The sequence below is a fragment of the Pan troglodytes genome, chromosome 8 (genome assembly GCF_028858775.2).
Source record: "Pan troglodytes isolate AG18354 chromosome 8, NHGRI_mPanTro3-v2.0_pri, whole genome shotgun sequence".
NCBI classification, from domain to species: domain Eukaryota; kingdom Metazoa; phylum Chordata; class Mammalia; order Primates; family Hominidae; genus Pan; species Pan troglodytes.
Window position 1 is genome coordinate 38,920,878 of NC_072406.2, and position 9,404 is coordinate 38,930,281.

A 9,404-nucleotide genomic window follows, 5' to 3' on the forward strand; every position below is an offset into this window, starting at 1 on the left:
AAAATTCTAATTCAATGGGACTAGAGCTGTTTGAAAGGTACCAGTGAAGGAAGTAAGAAAGTTCATGTGCCTCATGTGTTGTTCTAAAAAAACATGAAAAACTAGTAGCACAGGGCATAATATGTGTGCTTAATAGACACTATTTTTTTCAAAGATAGATCAGTGCTTGATCTGCAGTTGCTTCTCTTCTAGATGCCTTTCTCTTGCTCTGATATCTACAAGCCCCACAAAAAAAGCCTTTCTGATGTTGCTACCTCTCACTTTGTTGCTACCTCTCACTTTTTTTTTTTTTTTCTTTTTGGAGGCAGAGTCTCCCTCTGTTGCCCAGGCTGGAGTGCAGTGGTGCAATCTTGGCTCACTGCAACCTCCACATCCCAGGTTCAAACCATTCTTCCTGCCTCAGCCTCTCGAGTAGCTGGGATTACAAGTGTGTGCCACCACACACGGCTAATTTTTGTATTTTTTAGTAGAGACGGGGTTTCACCATCTTGGGCAGGCTTGTATTGAACTCCTGGCCTCAGGTGACCCACCCACCTAGGCCTCCCAAAGTGCTGGGATTACAAGCATGAGCCACCACACCTGGCTTCACTTATTTCCTTTATCATCAGACTGTTTGAAAGTCTTCCTTGGCTAATCTTTCTCCTTGATCATTCATTTATTCTAAAAGTATCTGTGACATTGAGTGAAATAGGAATCATGTCAGTATGTATATATAGGTATATAGAGGTACACATACCTATATATACATATATATACACCTATATATACCTCTCTCTATATGTGTATATACACACAATGAAATTCATTTTATAAATAAAATCTTCTGGATTGCCTATATTTCTGTGTATGTATGTATGTATGTGTAATTTTGGAGATATTTCGTGAGAACAGCAAGAAAACATTCCTGTTCTTGTATTCTGAGGCTTTTCAAGACCTGCATTTCAGAAGCACTTTAATCAAATTTGATCCTTTTAGGATCTGTGTGATCAAGGATCACTTTTAGAGTTGTCAGACTCTCCAGGGTCACCATTAACCAGAGTCAATCCCTTGGTGGGGGTGAGCAGAGTTTGTATCTGAATTTCCAGGACTGTCCTGGAATTGGGTTTCCCTCTATGAGCCAGAGAGTCAGGTAACATTTGCTTAGGTAGTTCTCCAGGTGAGTATAATAAACCATGGAAATAATCTTCCATATCACACTCATCAAAAGCAATACTATCTCTTTTTAATTTGAAGACATTTATTTATTTATTTATTTATTTATTTTGAGACGGAGTCTCACTGTCGCCCAGGCTGGAGTGCAGTGGTGTGATCTCGGCTCACTGCAGCCTTTGTGCTAATTTTCTTTTTTTTTTTTTTTTTTTGTATTTTTAGTAGAGATGGGGTTTCACCATGTTAGCCAGGCTGGTCTCAAACTCCTGACCTCAGATGATCCACAAGCCTCGGCCGCCCAAAGTGCTAGGATTACAGGCGTGAGCTACTGTGCCTTGCCCTAATTTGAAGACTTTTAAATTAGGTTCCATTCTTGATATTGTGTAATACCTAATTCGCAATATTTTTTATAACAAACTATAACGGCTAATGTGCTATTCCTACAGATAGAGCATGATCTTGGTAGTTTATTTGGTTTTAAACTTTTATTTAGAAGTCATGTTGAATGTATGAATTACAGTCACCACTTGCACTTCTACCACGTCAACTAAGAAATGTTTTGAAATGGGTAAGGTACATGAAGAAAATTTTATTAGAGATGTCTGGTTGTGTTAGATCATTCTAAAGCTTATTTCCATACTCTTTTTTATATTTTTCTATTTATTCATGTTTCTAGTTTAGTCTCATGTCTGAATTATTTAACGTGTGACTATTCCATTCTTCCAAATTATTTTATTAACAGAATTGTTGGGTTACTAAATGGTTGTCAATATTTAAGTTCTCTTACTGTCAATTGATCAGATAAGAAGCAAATGACGGGGGTGATAATTTCTGGTCATTTCATTTCTTCCTGGCTAGCGAATCTCAGAATACTAGCTTTGAAGGTATTTTTTTAAATCACATTACTAGAATGTCAAACATTACTAAAGGCTTCACTTTTTTGTCTTTTTTTCAATCTTTATAGAGACTGACAATTACCAACGTGATTGTATTGCAAGTCATCAGGGCAAGGTATTTGGAAAAGTTTTCAATTAGCAATAATCATGCCTCCCATTCCCTCAGGGTCTGCTCTCTTCTATCAATCCAATAAATTTATGTTTTATTTTTAGAGACAGGGTCTCACTCTTTCACCCAGGCTGGAGTGCAGTGGCACTATCATAGCTACCACAGCTCACTGTAACCTCAAACCCCAACTACCTACAATCCAATAATTTTTACCAGTGATAATAGCTTCTTCTTTTAACATGCTTCCAAACTGCCTTCATCCCCTAGGTGTGGAACAATCCAGAATTTAGAGCCAGGGGATCTAGGTTTGAATCTTCTAGTTCATGAATAAGACAGACATCAGTTTCCTTATGTCTAACATGGGGATAATAATATTGACCTCAAAGAGATGTTGTAAGGATTAAACATATAGGAAAAGAATTATACAAATGCTATGAATAATTAATAATTAATCTGCATTCTCTTGAGGGCCTTTAATGACTCATACATTGCAGAGAATTTCGGGTTCAGTGATAAGTAAATGGGAAGATATTTTTGGATATCTACAAAGTCTCCTACCTTTTTATGCAGAAGCAAACCTGTGCATTAAAAGACAACCGGCTGGGCACAGTGGCTCACACCTGTAATCCCAGCACTTTGGGAGGCTGAGATGGGCGGATCACGAGGTCAGGAGATCAAGGCCATCCTGGCTAACACGGTGAAACTCCTTCTCTACTAAAAACACAAAAAATTAGCCAGGCATGGTAGCATGCACCCGTAGTCCCAGCTACTCGGGAGGCTGAGGCAGGAGAATTGCTTGAACCCAGGAGGCAGATGTTTCAGTGAGCCAAGATCACGCCACTGCACTCCAACCTGCACGACGGAGCAAGACTCAGTCAAAAAAAAAAAAAAAACCAACCCCACATCCTTAGGATGGCTACTATAAAAAAAAGCAAACAAAATATAAATAAAAAAATAACAAGTGTTGGTGAAAATGTAGAGCAATTGGAACTCTTGTGCATTATTGGTGGGAATGTGAAGTGATACAGCCACTATGGAAAATATTGTGGTGGTTCCCCAAAATATTACAAATAGAATTAACATTTGCTCCAGCAATTCCACTCCTGGGAATATATCAAAAAGGACCGAAAGCAGGGACTCGAAGAGATATTGGTACACCCAGGCTCACGGCAGCATTGATCGCAATAGCCAAACGGTAAAAAAAGCAACCCATGTGTCCACTGACAAATGAATACATACACAAAATGTGAGTTTGTGTTTGAATGCATACCTACAATGGAATATTACTCAGCCTTAAAAAGGAGGGAAGTTCTGATAAATGCTACAACATTGATGAACCTTGACGACATTATGCTAAATGAAATAAGCCAGTCAAAAAACGACAAATACAGTGTGATTCCACTAATATAAGGTTAGAGCAGTAAAATTCATACAGACAGAAAGTAGAATGGGGTTGCTAGGGTCTCAAGAGTAGAATGGAATGGGAGTTAGTGTTTAATGAGTACAGAGTTTCAGTTTTGCAAAAATGAAAAGAGTTCTGTGGATGTATGGCGGTGATGGTAGCACAATATGAATGTACTTAATAACACTAAACTGTAAACTTACAAATAGTTGAGATGGTAAATTTTATGTCATACATATTTTACCACATCTTTAAAAGACAATCAACCAAGCTGGCATATCAATGTACTCCATTTCTTATCTGTCTGTAAACAAAGTATCTAAACACCAAAGTTATGTGATTAGAATGTATTATTTTAGGCAGCTTTTATAATAAGGCAAGTCTTCTACACATGCCATGCTCTATAAAGTATAACTGCATAAAAATTGCTTCTCACTGCTTGGGTCCACCTCTTATAAACAGTGCTACCTTGAGTTAGTTACTTAAGCCCTCTTAGCCTTATTTTAGTCATCTGTAAAATGGAAATGCAAATTTTTTTCTACCCTTTATCGTTTTTGTTTTTTTTAAGACCAGGTCTCGGCCGGGCGTGGTGGCTCTTGCCTGTAATCCCAGCACTTTGGGAGGCCGAGGCGGGCAGATCACAATGTCAGGAGATGGAGACCATCCTGGCTAACAAAGTGAAACCCCGTCTCTACTAAAAAAATACAAAAATTAGCCAGGCGTGGTGGCGGGTGCCTGTAGTCCCACCTACTCGGGAGGCTGAGGCAGGAGAATGGTGTGAACCTGGGAGGCGGAGCTTGCAGTGAGTCAAGATTGCCCCCATGCACTCCAGCCTGGGCAACAGAGCAAGACGCCATCTCAAAAAACAAACAAACTGGGTCTCACTCTGTTGTCCAGGTTGGAGTGTAGTGACACAATCCTTAGCTTACTGCAGCCTCAAATTCCTGGGCTCAAGTGATCCTCCTGCCTCAGCCTCCTAAGGAGCTGGGACAAAGGTGTGTGCCACCACACCCTACTAAGTTTTGTTTGTTTGTTTTTTTGTTTTTGTAAAGATAGGATCTCTCTATGTTCTTTATGTTGCCGAGGCTGGTCTCAAACTCCTGACCTCAAATGATTCTCCTACCTCAGCCTCCCAAAGTGCTGGGATTACAGGTATGAACCACTGCACCCAGCCTCCAGTAGGGTTCTTGTGAGGATTAAGTTAAATGATGTATGCAAAGGGCCTAGTAGACGTATGGTACAGGGTTAGTGTTCATTATGCTTGTTTCTTTTTTCAGATAAACTCATTGAAATGACAATTAATTGTATCTTGACTGTCACAATAAAAAAATTTCAGAAGGACAAATGTATATGGAAGGGACTAGGGTAGTTCCACTCTTTTTCTTGAAGATGATGAGGACATGGCAACCTTGCAGCATACAGATGTACACTTCAGCTTCAACTTCTCTTTGGCACCACTGGAAGCAATCATTCTCAATATTTATCCTCCCACCTATCACCCATCCAATCTGGACTCTTCCTAGTACCACCAACGGCAAAAGCCCCTACAACAAGGCGCTAAAATTATTTGCTATGATTTGCTTTGCCTGAAAGATGCCCCTGTATTTGTTTATAAGCATCATAGACCAAATGCTCAAAGGTGTAAATTCCTGGTGGGTTTGGGTGAAAAAGAAATGAGTCGGTGACTCTGAAAACATTTTCTAACTTCTTTACAAAGATGTATTTTGTTCTTTTCGTTTTGTTTTGTTTTTACATTTACTTAACTGGTTTTCCTGCTTTTCAAACAAAGCTATCTTGTACGGAATCTAGTGCCCCCATTACACTAATTGGCAATGTAAATATTTTAGCAAACTCTGTGGGATTACTTTACCTCAGCTTTGGGTGAATGTATAATTTAATGCTACCGAGACAACTTGCATCATCCCATCACTGGATGCTTCTGCATCAAGTGAATTCATTACATGGCAAAGACTTTTGCAAAATTTTGAAACCAGAAGTTAGTTCGCAATGGGGAAGACAAAGCTATGCCTTCTTTTCAGCCCCATGAACGCTCAGAAAGAATGCAGATTGGGAGTTTTATTGCTATTTGCTTAAATCAAAGGGAACAAAATTCTTCCACAAATGCACATGTTCAGAACTCTTGGCCTATTAATTAACTATTGTAACCATAAGGAAGGCTAATTATATTGCTAATCACAAGTTCACCCTGAATCATGTTGCTCTAAAAATTCTATTTCATGGTCATTAAATGACCTTTATGTAATTCCTTGATATCCTTCCTTTGGTGTTGGAGGAAGTTTGATTTGGAGTGAGACATGCAATAATTATTTTCTGTGTTGATTTTTCCCTCCTTTTTTCCTCTTCTTCCTCCTCCTGCCCCTAATGTGCAGTATTATGGGAGTTTCTGTCAAAGAAGGAAGTTTTAGCAGTAATGAATTGCCAAGGGAAAATGCAATTATTTTGTCAAATACATTTTTTTCATTTATTATATGATCCACCTTTAGTTGTTCCTATGATTCCTCATTAGAAGCGATGGATCAGGTTTGAAATCTGGAGCTGCTCTTCAGGGGCATCAGCCTGCCTTTCAGGGTTGACGAGATCGATCATAGGAAATGTGATAGAGCTGGCTCAGCCCAAGTTCCTGAGTGACAACACTGCGTCCTGCTCTGGTAGAACTTGAGTCTGTGGCACTCCCCAGTGACAGAACCAGACCCCTAGGTGTGTTGGTGTTGAAAAGGAGCCAGGCAGTTGCTGTGTGTAGCTATTTTGCTACATTTAATCATCTATGTCAGGAAGACAGGATTCATTTATATAATTCAGAATCTTCATTCAAGCAAAGAATATGGTTAGCAAAAAACTGTAGGTTCTCAAAGCCATACAAGCAATTTTATTTGTATTCCTGCAGAAAACTTAATACCAGGCAATTAAAGTAAAAAATGCATATTTTTAAGTGGTATTGCTGGGGGAAATTTCTCCATCAGTCTTAATTTTGGCTGTCTCTGTTGGAAGAAGCACATTAGTTTTAGTATGAGGATTTTCATGAAAGGGAATAATAGCTCAAAGTAGTAGCTACTATTTATCGAGTCAATGAAGTGCCAAGCCCTTAAACGTGATATTGTTTACCGTCCTTAACATTTCTGAACTTTGTTCTTCACATCTCGTTGAGGGGATTAATAATATCTACCTTGCTGAACAAATGAGAAACATCAAAGTTCTGAGAAATTAAAAGAATTATGCAAAATTCATGCAGGTAGTGATTTTATGCTGGTGCAAAAGTAACTGGGGTTTTTGCCATTACTTTTAATACATTTAATAGAATCAATCATAGTGATGACAAAGGCCACTCTCTTTCCATAGGCTATTAATTTTCTTGATTGAAATAGTTGGCATATTGGAAACACAAGGGAAAGAGTTTTGTAATAACAGCCCTGAAATGCTTCTGTGAGAAAATGATGGTAATTATAATAATGATGACACAACAGTAATAATTATAGCTAATATGTAATAATTATGTATTATATGCCACGTAATGTCCTGAGCCCTTATAATTTTAATTTTATTTAATCCTCAAAATAATTCTGTGATGTAGACAATAGTAGTACTCACCATTTTCTAGAGAACTAAATCAAGGTGCAGAAACCCTAAATGTTGTACTCATTGTAACACAGCTAGTAAGTAGTACAACTGAGAGGTAAACTGAAAATAAATTTAATTATATGTGTATAGTAAATTTTTTTAAAGCTGCTATCTTAAAATAAGAGTTGAGTTTTGTGATGGTTAGTTTCATGTGTCAATTTGACTGGGCTAAACAGATACCCAGGTAGCTGGTAAAACATTATTCCTGGGTGTGTTTGTGAGAATGTCTGTGGAAGAAATTAACATTCGAATCAGTAGACTGAATAAAGAGACTGCCCTCAGCAATGTGGGTGGGCACTAGCCAATCTATTGAAGGCCTACAGAGAACAAAGAGGAAAGGTGAATTATCTCTCTCATGTTGATCTGGGACATGCATGTTCTCCTGCCCTGGGACATTGGACATCATAGCTCCTGGTTCTTGGGTCTCAGAAGTCAGGACTTACACCACGGGTTCTCCTGGTTCTCAGGCCTTTGGGCTTAGACTGAAACTATACAACCAGTTTTCCACGGCAGATGGTGGGACTTTTCAGCCTCCAAAATTGCACAATCTAATTCCTTATAACAAATCCCTTTTTATATATCTACATGTATTCTATTGGTTCTGTTTCTCTGGAGAATCCTGACTAATACACATTTCACAGGTGAAACAGAAACAAAACTAAATAAACTCTATTGAAATGTAATGACACAAAAGGAACTGCATAACTAAACTTGTTGGCTTTTGTAGCATAGAGAGTAGTTTTGAAGTACTCTCATACATTCGCAGCACTTTTATAACCAAAATAGCTGCATTCGATTTACCCTCTTTCTCAGACTGATTCCCTGCCATACTTACCTCCTAGGGGTTTTCCACACTGGTAACATCCTGAATGTTTGTTTGCCTGGTTTAGCCTGAATATGTTCAGGATCTCCTAGAGGTTATCTGTAATATCACACTGTCAATAGGAGACAATAACCCAGTGCATTTTGGCCTGAAAATTCCTCACTCCCTAGCATCTGATCATTCGAAGTTAATGGATGCTTCATTTGTTCTGTAAATACAAAGGTCATGCATAAGGTTTACAAAATACCTGGTAACTAAATGGAAAACAAGAACTTTGCTCTGTATTTTCAGATCACTTCCCTCCAAAATTGTTTTTATCTCCATCATTTTTCAAACTCTACCATATTGTGAGTATATCTACCTAGGAACACCCAAATCACTACTTAATTAAATTCACAATTCAATTCCTGAATGGTGACATTCTGCATGATGCTGATAAATGAAGAATATCCTCAAGGGGAACAATGTTAATTGTGTTATACAAGCTCAGAATCCCCATCAGGGAGCTTCCAGCTCTTAATTCCTTCCTTCTATTCTTCTTCTACTTATTACAAGCACTTGCAACATTTTAAATTCCTAAATTCTTGAGACAGTTCTGGTCAGAAGGTAAACTCTCACACCAGCCATACTTCCACTGGCTGGAGCAAAGAGGGAGTAAGGAAGGAATCTCTGGAGATCAGCGTGCTTCAGAGGAGACATTCCTCCTCCATGACACGCTGCACCTCCATGGTTTCAAAGTAGCCTCTGTGCTCCACAGGTTCCGTCCCCCAGCCTCACCCCACACTCTAATTCCTCTAGGGCCCAACTGTCACTCTTGCCGTGGACCCTGCCCTGCCTGTCCTGCTGAAAATTGCAGCCTCCACCCCTTCACCCACTATTTATCCCCTTTCCCTGTTCTATTTCTTTTCACATTTATCAACAACTAAAATACAGTATATTTGCCGGGTGTGGTGGCTCATGTCTGTAATCCCAGCACCTTGAGAGGCTGAGGTGGGCGGATCACTTGAGGTCAGGAGTTAGGGACCAGCCTGGCCAACATGGTGAAACCCCGTCTCTACTAAAAATACAAAAAAAAAAATTAGCCAGGTGTGGTGGTGTGCACTTGTAGTCCCAGCTACTCGGGAGGCTGAGGCAGGAGAATTGCTTGAACCCAGGAGGCAGAGGTTGTAGTGAGCCGAGATCTTGCCACTGCACTCCAGCCTGGGCGACAGAGCAAGACTCTGTCACAAAAAATAAATTAATTAAATAAAAATAAAATGCAGTATATTTTACTTATTTGCTGATTTATTTTGTCTCCACAACTAGAACACAATTTGCTTAAAGGCAGAGATTGTTGACAATTTTTTGGTTGTCATATTCCCTACACTTAGAACACCTGGCGTACAAGAA